Below are 22676 nucleotides of genomic sequence, written 5' to 3'. Positions count from 1 at the left end.
TAAGAGCCCATAGGGATAGTCCAGAACATAGAGATTTTGATGTATAAGTGGGAGATGATTAACATGAATTTTGTCATAGGTTTGCCACGCTCCTATCCCAAGTTTGATTCTATATGGGTGATTGTTGACAGGCTCACAAAGTCATTTCATTTCTCACTGGTCAGAACGACTTATACGGCCGAGGATTACGCAAAGTTATGTATTAATGAAATAGTACGACTTCATTGTGTCCTAGTATCTATTATATTAGACATAGGAGCCCAGTTTATAGAGAACTTTTGGAGGTCCTTCCAGAAAGGTTTGGGAAAATAGGTAAATCTTAGTACAACTTTTCACTCACAAACAGACGGCCAGGCAGAGCATACAATTCAGACACTCAAGGATATATTACGAGCCTACGTGCTAGATCTTAGAGGAAGTCGGGACGGCTACTTGCCTCTCATTGAGTTTGTATATAATAAAAACTATCATTTGAGCATTAGAATGGCACCTTATGAGGCTCTATAAGACATAAGTGTAGATCTTCTATATGTTGGTTTGAATTGGGAAAATCAAAGTTGCTTGGACGTGATCTAGTTCATCAAAATATAGAGAAAGTAAAGCTTATTAAGGAGTGATTATTGACAACTCATAGTTGTCATAAATCATATTAAGATATACGACGACGAGACTTGGAGTTCTAATTTGACAATTGGGTTTTCTTGAAGGTATCACCTATAAAAGGTGTTATAAGATTCGGCATGAAAGTTAAACTTAACCCAAGATACATTGGCCACACAGAATCTTTTGAATGATAGGCCAAGTGGCCTATGAGTTAGAATTACCTTCAGAGTTAGAGTCTATTCATCCAGTCTTCCACGTATCTATGTTGTGAAAGTGTATCGGAGACCCTTATTGGGTCATGCCCATTGATGATGTTCAAATTTTGGAGGACTTGTCTTAGTCCCAACTGCTATTCTATATCAACAGATCCGAAAGTTGAGGACCAAAGAAGTAGCTTCCATAAAATTCTTATAGAGGAGAAAGAATGTTGAGAAAATGACGTGGGAAACTAAGAAAGAAATGAGATCCAAGTATCCTCATTTCTTTCAGGCCGAAGGTCCTTGAATGATTTGAGTATATGTTTTCTTTAGCCATGTTATATGACTATATACTTACCCGTTATTCTATGATAGGTGATTATAAGAGTTGAGACACTATACTGCCACTAGAGCTCGAATTACGAGAGCATGAGGTGAGTTGTGATCTATATGTCACGCCCCAACTTCGGGAAGCGTAAGCGGCGCTCAATCAAGTGAACCCAACTGAGCAAGTCTTTTAGACATCTTCTATCCAACTCACTATGATCAAGAAACTGTGCTTTCATTTAAATTAGACAGTAGGAAAGATCGTACATGAAACATTGCTAATTCATTTTATATTACAATCCTCAAACCATAGTTAAGTTTCCAAAATTTCATACAGTTACAGTTTAGAGGAAACAAGAGTTTAGAATTACAACATAGTCTAGTGACCCATCCAATACCCATACAAAACCCACACAAAACATCTACGAAGCCTCTAAGGATACAAAAGACATCTATGATAATGCCGGCAACAAGGCCCCGGCTATACCTCAAAAGTGATAATTTATAACAAAAGATGTACATCATAACCCCTGGAAAAAGGGGCTCACCAAGATTTCTGAGAGGAGGATGCTCCGCTACCTACGATCGGCACTGTCTGCTATGGAACCACCTACATCCACTCAAAAGATGTAGCGCCCCCGGCAAAAGAGACGTTAGTACCATGGAATAGTACTAGTATGTATAATTAAACACCATCTTATTAGAAAGAACAACCGTACAAGAACAAAAAAATAATAAGGACTAACACGAGCTTTAAACAGTCACCACATCATCAAGTAAAAGGAATCACGTAGCCTTCACATAATTTTCATAGCTTTAGATTGGGACATTTCATACAGTTGCATCATCATTCACAATACCACCGCTTTCTTGCGCGGAGTTTGACCACGACCCGATCGGCTAGGTTTCCTCATTTGAGACATGTACCTCAATCACAATTTTGTTCTCACTTGTGGTTTCAATATCAACACAATACCACCATGCATGGGACATGGCGTCCGATCACGGCCTGATCGGCTAGGCCGTCTTACCAAGACATTTTTCCTTTTCCATCAATCATCTCATTTTAATCTTTATCTCACATATATCAGTTCTCAGCACTTGGGGCTACAATTATCATATCATTCTTGACACTAGGCCACATTCCATAACTCACATTCCACATCACTTTCACTTTCAATATCAAACTTGCAATTTAAGATAATGGGCAGATACAAGAGCAATTCAAGTTGTAAGCATAGAGAGGAATTCACATTGTTCGACATAATAATCACAATTTAAACTTGACTTGAAATCTAGGCAATTTAGCATATAGTTCACATTCTTCACATATCCTCAATTTACCAAGAATATCATATTGAACACATTGAGACACACCTTTCACATATATTCTTGCAACACCAATTTCTTTGAAATAACAAATACTACATCAATCAAATCCCGGACTTACAATATTTGTATGGACACCATGGGAGCTCAATTTCTAAGAAGAGGGGGTTTTATCCATACATACCTCAATAGAGCTTTCCTTAAATTCTTGCAATAAGAATAATTCTGAAACTCCTAGCAACTTCGATATATTTTATGAGAATTACAAGTTGAATCAAGAATTAGAGGGATAATCAAGATTCTAGCTCATTAGGGCACATTATCAAGCACTAAGTGTGTGCTATGATTTTTAGACCTTTTTGTGAGATATTCTATCATCCTATGCCCCATTGTTACATTTTTAGCTCATAGTCTCCCCTTACCCTTTTTTATCATACATGCATACAAGAAAATCCATTCTTATGCCCATGAACCCACTTGTTAATTACTTATTCTAGTAGAAATTTCGAAATCAAAGATAAGGGACCAAGTTCTTACCTCTTGGGGTGAAGGCCTAGCATATTTACTTGATAATCTTCAAAGGTATGGGAAAGGATTGAGTGGGGACTTGGTGAGGATCACTCTCTCCCTCGAGAACACTTTCTCTCACCTTAGATGTAGTAGAAAATAGCACAAAATGGTCTAATGAGGTGTTTTTAACGAAATGGGGTCGAATTTTAAAACTTAGAAAATAGGATCCCCGACTCAGTCTACGGTCGCATATGCGATCGCATAACTGACATGCGGCCCGCAAAAGTGGCCCTCAAGATTTGAATATACTGCCTGGGTATGCGACCAATATGCGATCCGCATACCTGTTCTACGATTATATAATGCACCGCAGAACTGCCCTTCAAACAAATCACAAGGAGGTTATGCGATGACTATGCGGCCCGCATATCGATTATGCAAATCGCATAATTGGCCGCACATTTGACCTCAAAATTGGCCAACATTCTGACTCATTCTGTGGCAGATATGCGTCCCACATTGTTGTTATGTGGTCGAATAATGGGATGCAGAAATGCGTTCTTCTGAAAAACATTTTTCTTAACTTTTTAATGCACAGATTAGTCCAAAAGTTCCAAAGAATTTTATTAATTTCTGACACATATTCTTAACTTGACACTATGAGATTTTGGGTTTTTGAGTAAAAATTTCACAGAGCCTTACATCCTCCCCCACTTAAGATCATTCATCCTCGAATGAGGAACAAGGTTCACTTATCAGCAACTTATGCAATTTCAGTTTCACACCACATACCAACAGCCCCCAAATTTGGCTAACGCTCTAAATTTCCAGAAATTTTGCTAGAGTTTCCTTTGTATCTAGGCCTATCCACCTGTCAAAGAGCCCCATAAACATATCCGAACTGCATATAGACAATCTATTAACATGATATAACTCATAACCACGCTAACCACTACCCACATGCAATATATAATCAAAACGAAATAGTTTTCATAGACTAATCAAGTGAAACAAAGTTCATAGGGACCAAATTCATAGAAGCTATTACATGGCTATGCAAACAGATGTGGGTACTTCTTTTTCATTTCTTCATCGGTTCCCAAGTGGCTTCTTCAACCTATTGGTTTCGCCATAACACTTTTACGGAGGCAATTTCTTTATTTCTCAACTTCCGGACTTGCCTGTCAAGAATGGCAACTGGAATTTCCTCATATGACAATTCTTCATTAACTTCAATAGTCTCAACCAACAAATAGTGGACGGACCTCCCACTACCTTCTTCAACATAGACACATGGAAGGCTGGGTGTACCAATGATATCTCGGGTGGTAGCTCAAGCTTGTATGCCACCTGTCTGATCCTCTGAATGATTCTATATGATCCGATATACCTTGGACTCAATTTTCCTTTCTTCAAACCGCATGATACCCTTCATAGGGGAAACCTTAAAAAATATCCAATCATCTTCTTTGAACTCTAAATCTCTGCAACGAATGTCCAAATAAGACTTTTGGTGACTCTGAGCAGTTTTCAACCTCTCCTTAATAATCTTGACTTTCTCCATAGCCTGATGCACAAGGTTCGGCCTTATCAATTCAGCTTCTCCAACTTCAAACCACACAATGGGAGACCTACATCTCCTACCATACAATGCTTCAAATGGTGCCATCTGGATACTAGCATGGAAGGTGTTGTTACAAGCAAACTCTATGAGTGGAAAATGATCATCCCAACTACTTTTGAAATCAAGAACACAAGAACGCAACATGTCCTCAAACGTCTGAATAGTCCGCTCCGTTTGCCCGTCGGTCTGAGGGTGGAAAGTTGTACTAAGATTTGCCTGCGTACCCAAACCTTGCTGAAATTTCTTCCAAAAGTTTGCCGTGAACTGAGCCCCTCGATCTGAAATGATTGAAACTGGAGTGCCATGCAGCCTGACTATTTCTTTGATATACAACTAAGCATATTGTTCTGTTGTGCCAGTAGATTTAACTGGTAAGAAGTGCGCGGATTTCGTGAGTCGATCCACGATCACCCAAATTTAATCGAACTTGCGTGGAGTGTGCGGTAACCCTACCACAAAATCCATATTGATCATTTCCCATTTCCACATTGGAATTTCTAATGCTTTGAGCCAATCCACCGGGCCTTTGATGTTCGGCCTTCACTTGCTGACAGTTTGAACATTTTGCCACAAAGTCCGCCAAATCCCTTTTCATGTTGTTCCATCAATAAACTTCCTTGAGATCATGATACATTTTTTGTAGAACCTGGGTGTATGGAATACCTGGAAGTGTGAGCTTCGGCCATGATCCTTTCTCGAAGACCGTCGACATCTGGAACACATAGGCGCCCTTGATACTGCAAGGTACCATCTTCCATGCCAAAAGAAAAAAGTTGTGGTCTTGTGTTTATGAATCCCCCTTCAGTTGTTCCAACAATGGATCATTGAATTGCTTCTCTTTCACATCCGCCACGAGCGATGATTCAACCTTATTCTGCACAGTTACTCCTCCTTCATTAGAGTCCATAAGGCGAACTCCTAAACTAGCCAACTGGTGAACCTCCCGGGCCAACGACCTTTGATATGCCTTCAAATGAGCCAAACTTCCCATAGATTTCTGGTTAAGAGCATCTGCCACAATATTGGCCTTTCCCGGGTGATAGAGAATATCGATATCATAGTCCTTGAGTAACTCTAGCCATCTTCTCTGTCTCAGATTCAACTCTTTTTGTTTGAAAATATATTAAAGTCTCTTGTGGTTCGTAAATACATCCACATGGACCCCATACAAATAATGTTGCCAAATCTTTAGTGCAAACACCACTGCCGCAAACTCTAAGTAGTGGGTTGGATAGTTCTTTTCATGATTCTTAAGTTATCTAGAAGCGGAAGCTATAACCTTGCCGTGTTGCACTAACACATACCCAAGCTCGATCCTTGAAGCATCGTAGTACACCACAAATCCCTCTATACCCTCTAGCAGGGTCAATATCGGTGCTATAGTCAATCTTGATTTCGATTCCTGGAAGCTCCTTTCACAAGCATCGGAACACTGGAACTTAACTGCTTTCTGCATCAATTTAGTCAATGGAGAGGCAAGAGTAGAAAATCCCTCCACAAATTTTCTGTAGTACCCAGCCAAACCCAAGAAACTATGAATCTCTGTTGGAGTGGTAGGTCTAGGCCAATTCTTTACTACTGCAATCTTTTGAGAATCAACCATAATTCCTTCTTTGGAGATGACATGACCCAAGAACGTGACAGATTCAGGCCAAAATTCACATTTCGAAAATTTTGCATACAGTTGGTGCTGCTGAAGAGTCTACAGAACTGCCCTGAGATGGCCAGCATGGTACTCCCGACTTCGGGAATACACAAAAATATCGTCAATGAACACTATCACAAAGGAGTCTAGAAAAGGCTTGAAGACTCGATTCATAAGATCTATGAAAGCTATCGGGGCATTTGTTAGCCCGAAGGACATCAACAGAAATTCAAAGTGCCCATACCAGGTCTTGAAAGCGGTTTTTGGAATATCCTGCTCTCTTATCTTCAATTGATGATACCCGGACCGTAAGTCAATTTTTGAGAAACACTTAGCACCTTGCAATTGTTCAAACAAATCATCTATCCTTGGTAGAGGGTATTTATTTTTTATGGTGACTGTGTTGAGTTGCCGGTAGTCAATACACATCCGTAGCGGCCCATCTTTCTTCCTTACAAACAAAACTGGTGTGCCCCACGATGACACACTCGGCCGAATAAAACCCTTTTCTAACAAATCCTTCAATTGTTCCTTTAGTTCCTTCAATTCTGTCGGTGCCATTATGTAAGGTGGAATTGATATAGGCTGCGTGCCTGGCATCACGTCGATCCCAAAATCAATCTCCCTGTTTGGTGGGATCCCAGGGAGCTCATCTGGAAATTCATTCACAACTGGCACAGACTCAAGGTTAGGTGCCTCGGCATCGGTGTTCGTAACCTGAACTAAATGATAGATACACCCCTTCTTGATCATTTTTGCGGCCTTAAGGTAAGAAATAAATCGACCTTTTTTGCACTACATTATCTCCATTCCATTCAACAATGGACTCATTAGGAAATTCAAGCCTCATAGTTCTAGTCTGACAATCAAGTTTGCCAAAACATGAATAAAGCCAATCCATTCCCATTATTACATCAAAATCGACCATCCCCAATTCAATAAGATCAGCCATGGTATCTCTACCATACAACACAACCTCTATAAACTCGAGCAGCCGAAATAGACTCACCAACCGAAGTAGACACCAAGAATGACTGATGAAGTTGTTCTGGTTCTATCCCAAATTCTAAAGCAACAAAAGGGGTAACATAGGACAAGGTGGAACCGGGGTCAATAAGTGCATACACATCATGAGATTGGACAGTCAGAATACCTATAACAACATCTGGGGAAGCCTCTGCAGTCTGGAGACCACTCATAGCATAGAACTGACTGGGTCCTCCCAAACTCTGCGCACCACCCCTAGCTGCACCACGCCCCATGGGTGCTGGAGCAACTCGAGTTGGAGAGGTGCTAAAGATGTAGCAGCTGCTGGACTGGACGGCTGTGCTGTGCCCCTACCCGCACCCTGGTGGGATACACGACAATCCTCATCCCACATCCATAGCATATGGGTAACTCCGTGTAACAAATCCCTGAGTCCATCTTCCCGCACCTGGGGCACAGGGACCTCTGCTGCTGCTGGGACCTTCCTCCTGACCGACCTTGTTGGTGAGCCCCCCTGCTACCTTGACTGGGCCTGAAACGACTTCATTACTGCTGCTGGTTGGGCCCTGATGGCGGTGCACTAGCTGAAGATTGTGCAAGAAACTGGGACGACCCTGATGATCCTCCCCCAAAAGCTGATTTTCCCCCACCTTGTGACTCTCCCATGTTGCCCGTAGACCAGGCCTTGTTGTTACCCTCTCTCTCCATCTTGTTCTTCAGTTTACGGCGTTATGTAGCCTGAGAAAATGCCACCATATTCCCATAATTCATGTTAGAATTCAAGGTAGCTGTAGAAGCCTCATTAATAGTCAAAAGATTAAGGCCCTGAATAAACCGGCATACCCTGGCCTCCATTGTGGGCAACATGTGAATAGCATAATTGGACAGGCGGGAAAACTCCATGTGGTACTCCCACACACTCCTACTACCTTGCTTTAGATTCTCAAATTCTTCTGCACGGGCTGCCCTTGTCTCAACAGGTAGGAAATGATCTACGAAGGCGTCGGCAAACTCGCTCCACCTTGCCGGAAGGCTCCCGTCCTCACGGGAATCTTCCCACAACTCAAACCATGAATAGACCATCCCTTTCAGATGGTAGGCAGCCAGCTCTACTCCCTCTTTCTCAGTTGCACGCATAACCCTGAGGGTCTTGTGCATCTCATCAATAAAATCCTGGGGGTCTTCTTCTGGATTTGCACCCGTAAACACTGGAGGGTCTAGTTGAAGAAATCTGTTCTCCCTGGAACTGGTGGAATCCCCTTGCTGGCTAGATGAACTAGGTGCAACATTTGACATCTAGGCCTGAGAGGCCACTAGCTGAGTCAGCATCTGGATAGCTCCCCTAAGATCCCCATCAGAAATACGGAAACCGGAAGTTGGGGCTGGAGACGGGATAGGAATATCAGCGGAAGGGATGGTGGTACCCTCCGTAGGTGTAGGAACTGGGGTAGTCTGCTCTGGAATAGAAGAATCAGGCAGGGTGATAACAGGGAAACTACCCTCACCCGCAGTATCAAGTAGGGAAGCATCATCCACTTCTGAGGTGGCATTGGCATCATGGCCAATTCTCGCTTTTCTCTTAGGTGCCATTTACTGAAAGATAGAACAATGCACGAGTTAGAGGAAAGCAACCTCGCATCCCGCTCTAACGCACGATATAGACCAATAATGAAGGGTATTATTCCTAAATGTCCAAGTAGCCCCCTACTTATAAATGTGGTCGACAATACACCGATAAGAAGGTCTCTACTAGACACGGCTCTGAGACATCCTAGGACGCTTTAAAACCTTAGGTTTTGATACCAAGTTTATCACACCCCAACCTCGGGAAGCGCGACCGGCGCTCAATCGAGTGAACCCAACTGAGCAAGTCTTTTAGACACCTTCTACCCAATTCACTATGATCAAGAAACCATGCTTTCATTTAAATTAGACAGTAGGAAAAATCGTACATGAAACATTGCTAGTTCATTTTATATTAGAATCCTCAAACCATAATTAATTTTCCAAAATTTCATACAATTACAGTTTAGAGGAAACAAGAGTTTAGAATTAGAACATAGTCTAGTGACCCATCCAATACCCGTACAAAACCTACACAAAACATCTACGGAGCCTCTAAGGATACAAAAGATAGTTATGATAATGTTGGCAACAAGGCCCCGACTATACTTCAAAAGTGGTAATTTATAACAAAATATGTACAGCATAACCCCCGGAAGAAAAGGGACCCACCAAGATTTCTGAGAGGAGGATGCTTCGCTACCTGCGAGCGGCAGTGTCTGCTATGGAACCACATACATCAATTCAAAAAACGTAGCGCCCCGGCAAAAGGGATGCTAGTACCATGGAATAGTACTAGTATGTATAACTAAACACCATCTTATTAGAAAGAACTGTAGACATGTGATTTTTTACCCTCCCCAAGATTTTTTATATTTTAGCATGTAAATATTTAGTTTAGGCCTAATATCGTTATTTCAACTAATTTTGACTCTTTTACTTTATTTTATTACAAGAAAAATGAAAATTACAAAAAATATTTTAGTTTATGTATCTTTCATAAATTTAAAAAAAATTACAAAAAATAGTACTTTATTTTTATCTTTATATAATTTTGAAAATACAAAAAATATATATAATAGTTTAATGTTTTAATATAGTTTAGTTTAATTAATTAGGATTAAATTTTGCATTGTGTAGTATTTTTTATCTTATTTTTAAAAAAGTTAATTAAGGTGTTGGATCACAATTTTAAGAGTTTTAGAACTCAATTCTTGGCTCAATTCGGATTAGCCCATTAAGTCTAATATCCAATACTCATTAAGCTAACTCTAGGGACCCTTCTAGACTCTTCTTTGGGACAAATAATAAATAAAAATACTTGAAGGACCTAAGAGCAATAAGCTAAAAATACAAATAAAATAGACCTAGACTCTAGGGCAAAAAAAAAAAATCAGCCGCAGAGCATAAAAAGAGAGGGCTGCCTTCACCAAATCCTTTCTTCTTTCCCTACTATCAAAAACCCTCTTCACTAGACACACATATATACAAAAAAGGAACAAGAATAGGCTATGACCCATCTCTCAAAAACCAACGCGCACAAGAGTAGGTAATATACTAAAAAAAATGAAAAAAAAACAAAAATAAGTTTGAATCCCTCTTCTTCTCTGGATTTCAATTTTTTGTTTGAAACATGGATTTGTTTTGAAATGCTGTTGAATTGAGGTTGCCGGTCGAGGTTTATTCGCGGTTTGAGTCCACTATTGCTGTTCTTGATAGAATTTCAGAGTCTAATCTGTGAGCTGCCGATTTCCTAACATTGAGAGATTCACTCTTTCCCAGGTTCATTCCTTCCCTTTTCTATCTTTGTTATTGTAATTTATGATGAATGTAAGCATTGGAAGAACCATTTTAAGATAGGGGAATTTATTTGAGCTTTCATTAATTTTCTCCGTTTGTCGACGAGTATGTTTTCGGAAGTTTGTTATCTTGTGAAATCGCTACTCTATTATTTCGACATTTTGTATTGCCGCTGCGAGGCTAATGTGTGTTAAGTGAGTATCATGCTTTAATTGCAGGTTATATTGCAATCTAAATTAGTAAATTTTTGTCCTCTGTTATGGAATCCGCATAATTTTGGATTTACGTGGACTAAATTAATTTTTGTTTGGTCATTCGAATTCAAATATGTGATGGCTGAGAATTGGCTTTGTTTGAAACTTGAATATGCAGCCTGAGCGTAAAAATATTTCTAATATACACACGTACATGTTATTTAAAAGCTTATTGGGTATTGTGAAAGTTCAGTTTGGTTTTGTTGCCGGAAAGATGTTATTCTGATTTTTAGAAACAATTTGCAAGAGATTGTTATATGTGAGATTTTGACAGGGAAAGACTTTTAGTTTTTTTCTTTACAAAATGTGGAATCTGACTTTAGAAAAGGAGTAAAAAGATGATCGCAACTGAAGTTTGAAAGTATCGATTTATTAATCCTTTGCTTGGAAACGGCCAATTCATAAACATTGTTAGAATGCTTAATGCTCATTTGGTTTTTGTTTATTTTTTTACTTAAAAGGGTTTGGAAGAGTTCTAATTCTTTGGCTTAATATTTGGCATGTTCTTGGGTTAATTTGATTTAAAAATTGATGATTTTAGTTGTTAAGTTCTCTTATTATTTTAAGAATTCTTAAATGATTTGAAAAAAAAATAAGTAAGGTTTCATTTTGTGACATAGATATGTGCAATGCTTTGGAATAATTCGAGGTGCGTCGTGCCAAACAAAAATGGCAATTGCATGGCACTCGTGTAATTAATTTTGTTTTATCCTTAGAAATTGAGGCGCGCCATTTAGCAAATTTCCATGGCCCTCGCAAAGTTAAAAACGTATAGTTGCTTTAGGCGCATTATTTTAATAATATTAATTTTCTAAACTCGGGTGTGCATTTCATGTGACTCAAATCCAAATCGTGATAGCGTTGAATAAAATGTGTTTCGGATTGCGGGTGCATTTCATGTGACGCGGTCCAAAGACATGTTTTAGACGACGTTAAATTTTCTTTAAAATAAATAAAAACGATTTTAAGTTAAAATACACGTAGGTTCAAAATGTTTTAAAATCAGATAATAGGCTAATTATAATAGTTGAGCGACCGTGCTAGAACCACGAAACTCGGGAATGCCTAATACCTTCTCCCGGGTTAATAGAATTTCTTACCCGGATTTCTGGTTCGTGGACTGTAATACAGAGTCAATCTTTCCTCGATTCGGGATTTGAACCGGTGACTTGGGACACCGTAATTATCTCAGGTGGCGACTCTAAATCTTTTAATAATATAAATCTTGTTCCGATTGTCCTTTAATTGGAAAAACTCCCTTATACCCTTATGGGGATGTATGTAAAAAGGAGGTGTGACAGCTCTGTCGACTCTGCTGGGGATCGAACCTAGAATCTCTGGTTCAGGGTTCAGAATTCGAGATTAGAATAGCTGTTATGATTGACTTTTATTTGTTATATGATTTTTACATGTTTGAGCCTAATGTGCTAAATGCCGCCTGTTACCGCTTTGATATTATTTGGGCTGTATATAAATTGTTACGAAACCCTCTTCTCTCTGAGTCTTCTAAATCATTTGGGAAGTGTGCATATCGTGTGACTTCTTTTCTGTTAGAGTCATATCCCAATTTTAGAACGAGGTTTGGACAAGTTGCAAAGCCGGTGAAGCTTCTGTATTCCCGGTACGCTGCCCCCCTCGGCTCAAGCTATCCGCTCGGGTAAGCCAGGTGAATAATACACCCAAGTCTTAAACCTAGAATAACATAGCCTCTTGCCGGATCCTAGTAGGAACGCTCGTTTGCATCACGTGCATTTGACTTTAGGGACTCAACACAGGGGTTGGGTCCGCCTAGGATAAGTGTACCCGAATTAAAAAACCATCCTGATGCATCTTACGTGCTACTTATGTATCTTTCTGTTTCGGCTTGCATGTTGACTGGCTTCTAGAATAAGGAAAGAAAATGAAAAAAAAAGAGAAAAAAAAAATCAAAATCGAAAAAAAAGAAAAAATCTAGAGTGAGAGGTAAGTATTTGCAACATCCTGAAACTCTGCCAAATTTTTGAAAAAAAAGTCATTTCAAAATAAGTCATGTTTTTTCTGTTCCGTCAAAATTTGGCGAACTATGCGGGTCTGATTCTCACCGGATATGAGATATGTAGGCAAACCTCATCGGTTCCAGCCCATAATTTTTAAAAAAATCCAAAAATATTTTCCTTTACTTCCTCTCTAGAAAAGTCTTTTTAGACCCAATTTTCAAAAATCCAAAAATATTTTGCATTACTTGCTTCTTTAGAAAGCCTTTCTTTTAGGCCCTAATTGTTTTTAAAAAAATATATATATATATATACAAAAATATTTTCTTTTAATTTCTTCCAAAAATCCAAAAATATTTTCATTCTTCTTTCAAAATTGAAAAGAAAATTCAAAAATATTTTCTTTTTTTTATAATCATTTCTTTCATAAATTCAAAATAAAATTCCAAAAATATTTTCTTTCTTCTTTAGAAGTCTTTCTTTGCAAAAATGTTGAAGAAAAATCAAAATCCAAAAATATTCCATTTCTTCTTTATAAGTCTTTCTTTCAAAAAAATAAAATAAAATATTCAAAAAAAAGGTTAGTTTATTTACTTTATTCATGATCTTCTCGAACTACGCAAGATCTGATTCATGTTCCCACATGATACGTAGGCAACCCACATCAGGTTCGATCACCATTAAAAAGAAATGAAAAAAAATAAAGAAATGAAAAAATATTGATAATAATAAGGACCGACTTAGTCCATTCTAACATGTTTTGTTTTGAATTGTGAAGAAAGTTGAGGTGGTTGGTTTGTGGTAAGCTGGAAACACAAGATCCAAGGAAAAATGATAATTGACATCGAAGCTATTACAAGTGCTCAAGAGACTCAGGGTTAGAGGGTTCAACAATAGTTTACTGTGTTTGAGAAAAATAGAATACTGAAACAGCAAATGACCAAAATGTGTCAAGCATGGGCCAGTGGTCCAGGACAGCCTCGTCATGAGTCACAATTTGCTACACAGCAAGAGCAGTACCACTCTCCTGAGTACCACTCGTACTCGTTTGATCTTCCTACAAACATTGAGAAGCCTGCCCGAAAGATGGTAGAGGAAGAAATGACCCAAAGAGTGAAAATCTTAGAACAACGGTTGAAAAATATGCAAGGGTTGGCAGGTCAAAAGAGTGTTGTCTTCAAAGATCTATGTATATTCCCTGATGTCCACTTGCCGCCTGGTTTCAAGACTCCCAAATTTGAAAAGTATGATGGACATGGAGATCACATAGCCCACCTGAAAAGGTATTGCAATCAACTGAGAGGTGCGGGAAGAAATGAAGAATTGTTGATGGCTTATTTTGGGGAAAGTCTTACAGGAGTAGCCTCCGAATGGTTTATGGATCAAGACATGTCTCGCTGGTATGTCTGGGATGACATGACACAAGCCTTTGTCAAACAGTTCCAATACAACATTGACATTGCCCCAAACCGCAATTCCCTTTCAAACTTGAAGAAGAAACCAACTGAAAGTTTCAGGAAATATGCCATTAAATAGATAGAGCAAGCGGCCAGAGTTAAGCCACCCATAGATGAGCACGAGTTAATCGTTGTCTTCCTTCAGGCTCAAGAACCAGATTATTTTCAAAACATGATGTCCGCAGTGGGTAAATCCTTCTCGGAAGCAATCAAAATGGGGGAAATGATCGAGAATGGTCTTAAGACAGGAAAAATTATAAGTCAAGCAATTCTCAAAGCCGCAACTCAGGCTGTCCCGATTGAATCTAATAATTTTAGTGACACGAATGAGAAGCACGAAGAAATCATGATGACATCAGGGTCGAGAAGAGGTCCTAGGAGAGCATCTCGAAGGTTTGAGCAACCTCATCAAGTTTCCCATGATTCCCCTGAATACTATTATCCACTTCAGAACCCTCAATACTCTGTTGATGCACATCAGTATGTCGCTCGGCCACCAAGACACCCTAGAAGGCGAGCACCAGCATCGCAAAATCTCCACCAGCCTCCACAAAATTTTCAAATGCCCTATAACCCACATCCAAGCCAGAGGTATAGAGGGGAACAAAGGCTGAAAGATAATTTTACACCAATAGGAGAGTCCTATGCAAGCTTGTTTGAGAAATTAAAGCATTATGACATTATTGCACCTATTCCTCCAAATCACGTGGACCCACGTGCAAGAAGCTTTGACCCTTCTCAAATGTGTGAATACCATTCCAATGCTCAGGGGCACAATGTTGAAAGTTGTCGGGATTTGAAAGAGAAATAGAAAGGATGATCTAGGAAAACCTGATTGTGATCTAAGACAGTGACACCCAGAATATTGCGCAGAATCCTTTACCTGCCCATCACGATGCACACTTTGTGAGGATGATGCCTGGTGACATGAAGTATGAGAATCCTCTCGGGAACTTGCTAACTGAAGTTAATGATGGTGAAATTGGAGAAGGCTCTGTTGATTCTGATGAGCAAATTTGTGGCTAAATGTCAAGCCTAACAATTGAAAAATCATTCCCTCCTCACTAGGAAGGAATATTGGTAGCTTATTTTGATGTTTTTTCTATTATCTGGGTTATTTCAGGGTTGTGATCCAGATTTTATTTGTTTTATTGAGTCAAACTCTTCTATCCCTTCATTCTGTTTGTGTGAGTCTTGTCTGTCTGTTCTGTTGCTACTTTCATTATTCGGGTTATTTTAAGGTTGTAACTCGTATTTTGGGTTGCTTGTTTAGTTGTAAAACTCTTTCATCCTTTACTCAATAAAATACAGTTTGTCCTTTTGTGTCATTCTGTTCCTATTTTTTTTGTCGCTAGTTCTAATGACATGACATGCATGCGGAAATTTTGGCCAGATCTTAGGAACTGATTTAATCTGGAATTGGATAACTAAAAAAATCATAAAAAATACATTTGAGGATGAATAAAGAGATGGAGTACTTTGGAACTAAGGTCGAGTAAAATTCACTTTCAAATTATTGTGAAGATCGGGCTTGAGGATGTTTAATCAATTGAAGTTTGTTGGAAAGTTTGTCACCAAGGGATGAAAAATGTCTTGTGACCACGGCACACCTAGAAGACAGACATGTTCGTCAATGCTGTGATCGCGAAATTTTTTTTTTCGAGGTTGGGAGGCCCTTTTTCTGCTACCCAAACACTTTATATCCTTTGTTACCCCTTTTGAACCTGTGTTATTTTCTTTGACCACCTTCTTTTGGAATCAAGAGTAAAAAAAACAAAGAACAAAAAGAAAAAAAAAATCCATGTCCCAAGAGTACAAACTGGGGCAATTCTTAAAAAGTTCAAAAAAAAAAAAAAATTGTCAAAGGTCCATGCCCTAAAAAATAGGAGCTGGGGCAACTCGTTTTGAAAACAAAAGAAAAAGAAAGAAAGAAAAGAAAAACAACAGAAAGAAAAATGAAAAAAATTAGTTAGGTCAGATGTTTGAACTACGTTCGACCTGATTCCTTAAAAAATAGGGATACGTAGGCAGTCTCACGGTTCGGTCCAACCAAATAAGAATTCAAAAAAAAGAAGAAAAAACCCAAAAAAATCCCCAGCATCTAAAACTGGGGCAAAGATTTTATTTCATTTTTGAAAGAGTCGATTCCAAGAGTTGTAAGTCTACAACCCCTCATTTTGAGTTTATTTTGAGCCTTCATGCCGACCTTTCTTTCCAACCCTATCCAAAAACCTTCCAAATAAAAACCTCCCAATATGCCTTCAAGAATGCCAAGAGACGCATGCAATGAGCAACAATTGTCACACGACGTAGAACATCGTCAAGTTGCTCACAAAAAGAGGGAAAGAAAAAGAAAAGGAAAAATGAGAGAGTCTTATTAGTGAAAACCCTCACGGGCACAGTAAGACGACGGTAAGTAGAGATGAATAAATGAGTGAGACTTGTTGGTGAAAATTCCTCGGGGCACCATTAGTCGAAAGTGAGTCGTGAAGCTGATGTAAAGGATTGACACGGATAGGCCCGACTTCAAAGATCATAAGAATGGTGAAAGGGAGGATTTGGTCAGTCTGATAGATCGACTGTTAAGTCCAAAATGCATGTCATGATCATTAATGCTAGTTATTGAAAAAAAAGAAAATAAAATTCTTCTTTCTGTCCTTCTGACAGGGGCATTTCTTGTTAATACTTGTTTCTTTGCACCATTGTGTCCTCCACTCTGAGTCAGTCCTTGTCAAAACAAGCAAGAAAAGATTTCAAAACTGCTACCAGCTTTTTAGTTGCACAAAGTGAATTTGGCCAGCACACTCAGTTGTTACTGTCAACATGCCTTAAGGATTCATGCAAAGGCTCCCCCTAAAGACTCTTGTCAGCCTACTTGGCACAAGCAAAGATAACTGGTGATTCTCTCCGACAGACAAATTGCTCAAAAGCAGGAAATCATTCAAGATATCGGAAAAGGTCACATAAACAAAGATCTCCAATTGGGATAAGGCTGTTTGAGCTGCAAATACAAATGGTATTGGTGTGAAACAATCAGAGTTGGTGCAGAACAAAAAGTCTTTTGAGACCGACTCAAGCTGATTGAGCAGAAGCCAGGCTGCCCAAGACTCAAGGCCACAAATCGACCACCATTTTCATAACTGACAAATTTTTCTTTGTATGAAATAGGAACAAAGCGGTGCAAGGAAAGTGATTCAAAAAGAAAAAAAATGAAAAATAACAACAAAAAAGAGAAGAAAAAGAAAAGACAAGAAGAGCCGACAAAGGGAAGTTTCTCAAATCTTTGCCTTTATTTGTCCTGCTATTGTGCATAAAATCTTGCCATTGATCTTCACATTTTTCCTCCTAGGATAAAAAGTCCTAGTCTGATGGATTTTCCTCCAAATATAAATCTTAGTTTGATGAATCTTTCTCCTAAGATAGAAAACCTAGTCTGATGAATTTTCTCCTAGGATATAAATCTTAGTCTGACGAATCTTTCTTCTAAGATAACAAATTAGAAGACCTAGTCTGATGACTTTTCTCCTAGGATCAAAATCTTAGTCTGATGAATTTTTCTCCTAAGATAGAAGACCTAGTCTGATGAACTTTCTCCTATGATCAAAATCTTAGTATGATGAATCTTTCTTTTAAGATAGAAGACCTAGTCTGATGAAATTTCTCCTAGGATCAAAATCTTAGTCTGATGAATCTTTCTCCTAAGATAAGAAAAGAGTCCTAGTCTGATGAATTTTCTCCTAGGATCAAAATCTTAGTCTGATGAATCTTTCTCATAAGATAGAAGACCTAGTTTGATGAACTTTCTCCTAGGATAGAAATCTTAGTCTGATAAATCTTTCTCATTAGATAGAAAACCTAGTCCGATGAATTTTCTCCTAGGATAATAATTAAAAAAAAAGAAGTCTGAATTTGAAAAAAAGGGGGTTATTTTTTTAGTTTTCTTAAGATTATCAATGTTTAATTTTCCTGAAATCAGGGGGCCCCGCCTGGAGAATAGGGTCAGTTTTTACTTTAGTCAAGCTTAGTTTATAGTTTTCCGCAAGCTCAATCACGTTTAGAAGACGCACATCTTAGTCGAGTCATTAATTTTACTCTCATCATTGCATCCTTCATCAGCAGTGCAGGTGATTTATAGTTTTGTTAATACTCACAGATGTTCCCAATATCAAACTGGGACAGGAAAATTTCTTTTGTTTTGTTTGTTTTGTTGTAATCAGGCGCCCACCTGGAGAACAAGGGAAGACAACTCAAGTTTCAAAGGAAAGCAGTTTCGAAGGAAGACAACTCAAGTTTCAAGGAAAAGCAGTTTCGAAGGAAAATAGTTCAAGTTTCGAGAAAAAGTAGTGTAAGTTTCAAAGGAAGACAATTCAAGTTTCAGCAATCAGGCACCTACCTGCAGAACAAGAGAAAATAATTTGAGTTTCAAGGGAAAGCAGTTCAAGTCTCAAAGGAAAACAGTTCAAGTTAGAAGTAGCAGAAGCTCGTGGCCAGAAGGCGAGTCAATAGATGAGATGATCAATGGAAGTAATCTCAGTCCAGAATTAAAAAAAAAACAAAAAAAAATAATAAGAAAAGAAAAAAAGGGGAAAAAGGGAGTGAATCCAAAGTGTAGAAGCTGAAACAAGAGGCGGATTGCTCAAGACATGACTGAGGTCACAAACACTGTATGTTTGATCTTGATCCAAAAAGCTAAAGAAGAACGAGCTAGCACCTGCAGCTAACAAACGTCGAGGTTCAAATCTAAAGTTTGCATGATGAACCATTCAAGACTCCAGATCAAGTTTCAGAAGACTTATAGATAGGAATCTTGTAACTCATAGTTGACAGGCTTAGTTAGTCTTTTTCATTTTTTTGATTTTTGATGTAATAACAGGACCGCAGACCGGAACCTCGACAGAACGACACCTCGACCGGCTCTCCACCTCGGCATACTCCGTTGATAACTGTGATTTTTACATGTTTTATATCCATTCTTACCTAAGCTTTGTGCATTAACTGCTATAAATTTGTCCCAAAATGCTTACAAGTTGCGCTTGATTGCAGGTTTGAACGACAAGATGACAAATACCAAATATCGGCTCAAAAAGGAGTGAAATTTGCCAAGTGTCAAAAGACAACTGAAAGGGGGAACAAAATGACCTGTGCGGTCCGCACTGTTTTGTCACGCGGCCGCACAAGAGAGTTCAGAGGCTGGGCATTTTCAAGGTCAACCTGCGCGGTCCACACTGTTTTGCCACGCGGCCGCGCAGGAAAGTTCAGAGGCCATGCCATTTTTAAGTCAAGATGCGCGGTTCCCCCCCTTTTCACGTGGTCCGCGCCCCTTTTTACACGGTCCGCGCCTAAGAGTGTCAGAGACCCAATCATTCAAGGCAAAAGCCCATGCGGCCGCACACCTAATCAGTGCGGTCCGCGTGATGAAGTTCACGCGGCCGCGCGTCACATTTGTGTGGTCCGCGTCCCCAGTGCCAGAAGCAAGATATGAAGACCCAAAACCCTATGCGGCCGCGCGTCATTTGTGCGCGGTCCGCGCCAGACCCTCAGGTGTATTTTTGTCCGGTTTTTCCTGTGTAGTATAAATAGAACATTTTACTTTTTAGGATCAGTTTTTTTGGAGTTTTGGTTTCGTATCAGATAGTAGCTGAACTCGAGATTTCATGGTTTTAGCCTATTTTGGGCAATTTCTTCTAGTATTAACGTGGAATTGAGTAGATTAACATTGTATTTAATTATTATGTCAATTTCATCTACTATTTCTTCAATTTCTGTTTCTATTATGGCTAGCTCAACCCTAGTGTGGGTAATTAATGGGTGTGATTGTTTAGTGCATGAATGATGTTGGGTATTTGTTATTTGGATTAATCTTATATTTTCATTAAGATTTGGTGGTTGCAAACACTAAGTCTAGTTTAGTGAGTCGTGACTCTTCTTGAGAAAGAGAGTCTATGACCCCAAGATTAATTCCAACAAGGAATTGGGATGGACCCATGAGAATGGTAGTCCCAATTAACGGGTTAAACCTTGAGAGAGTAATTACCCAACTTGAACCATAAGTTGCTTGGGCAAATTGGCATACCCAATTGGTCTCGAGAGTGTCAATTGAGCAAAATCACTCTCTCTACCGAGAGGTGTGAGAGTAGGTACAAAAGTGCAACGGTTATATCATAAGTCCCATATTCATCATTCTTGCATTAGGAATCTCTACCCGTTAGTTGACCACCTAGATGCATGCCACGACCCTAGTGCCTTTCTCTATATTGCATACAACTTAGAATCAATATCTTAGCCTAACTTAGCTTTAAATTTGTAGTTGCTATATTGTAGTTGATAATCAAAAGAAAACCAAAAATGTTAGAAGATCAATTAGGAGCTAAAACATAGTCCTAGACCATACAAACACTCAACTCCAAATTGAAGCTCCCTGTGGAAAATTGACCCCGATACCGCTATTGGGTAAAAGTATTAGCGCCCACTCTTCCTTAGGTTGAGTCCGCTGCGATCACTTTTTGGCGCCGTTGCTGGGGAGCTTTACGGTGTTGACTATTTGTGTAGCTATTATTGTGTTTTGCTTCTCTTTCCTTCTTATTTACTGACTTTGTTTGTGTCGATCAATCAGGTACAATGACTCTTAATGCAAATGATCCTCTCGGCAATGTGATATCGGGGGAGGAGGTAGAGGATCTAGAACAAGATGAGGTCTTACCTCAACTCCCACGGAGAGGCTGACATGTCAATATAAATGCAAATGAGAACAACAACATTCCAGACCCTCCTCCGGCACCGCCGAGAGTGGTTCGCATAGTTCTACCAAATCAAGGATACGCCAGTGCTATTGTTCCTCCCCGAATCCGGGTGGGGAACTTTCAAATCACAAATGTTATGCTGACCTTGCTCGAGCAAAGAGGTTATTTCACGGGTGCCTCCAATCAAAATGCCTACAAGCACTTGAAGGGGTTCGTGGATACATGTTGGGGTAGCAAGCAGACAAACGTGTCTGAGGATGCGTTGAGATTGAGGCTTTTCCCGTTTTCTCTTCGGGGTAAAGCATTGGATTGGTTAGAAAGGCTCCCCAATCATTCTATTACAACATGGGATGAATTGGCGGACAAATTTATTGCCAAGTTTTTCTCTCCAAGTCATATGGCAGCTCTTCGGGATGAAATTCTAGCTTTCAAGCAAGAGCTAACGGAATCTTTGCATGAGATTTGGGAAAGATATAGAACAATGGTGAAAGAGTGCCCTAATAACGACATGACCGAAGCTATGATTCAACAAACCTTTTATCGGGGCATCAACACCAAAAATCAATGCATTGTGAACCAATTGCCGAAGGGAACTTTATGAAACTTTCTTACCAAGAGGCATGTGATGTACTTGATGAAATGGCCGACACCTCTTCGGCATGGCAAAGTCGAGCAAACATGCCCCAAGGTGACCCCACGGTCATCCATTTGCACAAGAAATTGCACTATATGGCCAAGCATAGCCGAGCTTACAACAACTATGAATCAATTGGCAAAGGCACAATTGCAACAAGTCCAAAACCCACGCCAAGTCAACGCAATGGAAGGTGTTTCTATGTTGAAAAGAAGGCAAAGAGGACAACGACCTCAAGGTAATTGTGAATAATTTGACAACAACAATGATGGTAGTGGATATTCAAATGAAGGTTTTGATGACCAAAGTGAGGAAGTCCAATATGTCAAAAACTATCAAGGGAATAGAGGTAATCAACGGAATCAACAATGTATACCCCAAGGTAATTGGGGCAATCAACAAGGTGGCAATTGGAATTACAACAACAATCAAGGAGGCAATTGGGGGAACAATAATTCGGGGAATCAAGGTAATTGGAACGGGAACAACAACAATGGTGGTCAAGGTGGTTGGAACAACAATGGTGGACAAGGTAATAGGGGCAAGGCTTTCAAAGGCCCCCAATGTATCAACAACCCAATAACCCGCCTCCCTTTCCTTCTCAAGGTCCGAGTTCGTCCGGAAGCGAGATGGGGAGAATTGAAAGCATGTTCGAGCAAATGATGAAAAAGAACCAAGATTCCGAGGCCTAATTAGCTTCGCATAACACATCTATCCGGAACTTGGAAGTGCAATTAGGCCAAATCTCTCAGTCTTTAAATACTCGCCCAAAGGGTGCTCTACCAACTGATACGGTAGTAAACCCCAAGGGTGGGCACAATAATCATGTGATGGCAGTGACAACACGAAGTGGAAGGGGCGGTGATGTCCATGCCTCAAGAGGAAACCAAGTTGCGGTAGATGAAGATGATTTACGAAATGATGAGATCCCGTTGGTAGTTGAGGATGTTGTTGAACAAAGTGCAAGTGATGATGTGAGAATTGAAATTGATGAGGGTGAGGATGAGACTCAAGAGGCCATGAACCCGTCTAG

At 39.5% G+C, this 22676-nt stretch overlaps 1 long non-coding RNA gene across 1 annotated transcript; it reads left to right on the top strand.

The window, feature by feature from the left end:
- Positions 1-10181: 10181 nt before the first annotated feature.
- LOC142176405 (uncharacterized) lies at positions 10182-19977 on the top strand. Its single transcript, XR_012704978.1, has 2 exons — positions 10182-19214; positions 19313-19977. It is a non-coding gene; the product is annotated as an uncharacterized LOC142176405 (long non-coding RNA).
- Positions 19978-22676: the final 2699 nt, after the last annotated feature.

This window comes from Nicotiana tabacum, chromosome 22 (genome assembly GCF_000715075.1).
Source record: "Nicotiana tabacum cultivar K326 chromosome 22, ASM71507v2, whole genome shotgun sequence".
In the NCBI taxonomy this organism is placed as follows: Eukaryota; Viridiplantae; Streptophyta; class Magnoliopsida; order Solanales; family Solanaceae; genus Nicotiana; species Nicotiana tabacum.
The sequence above is the reverse complement of the archived record's forward strand: the minus strand, read 5'-3'. Positions and strand labels throughout refer to the sequence as shown.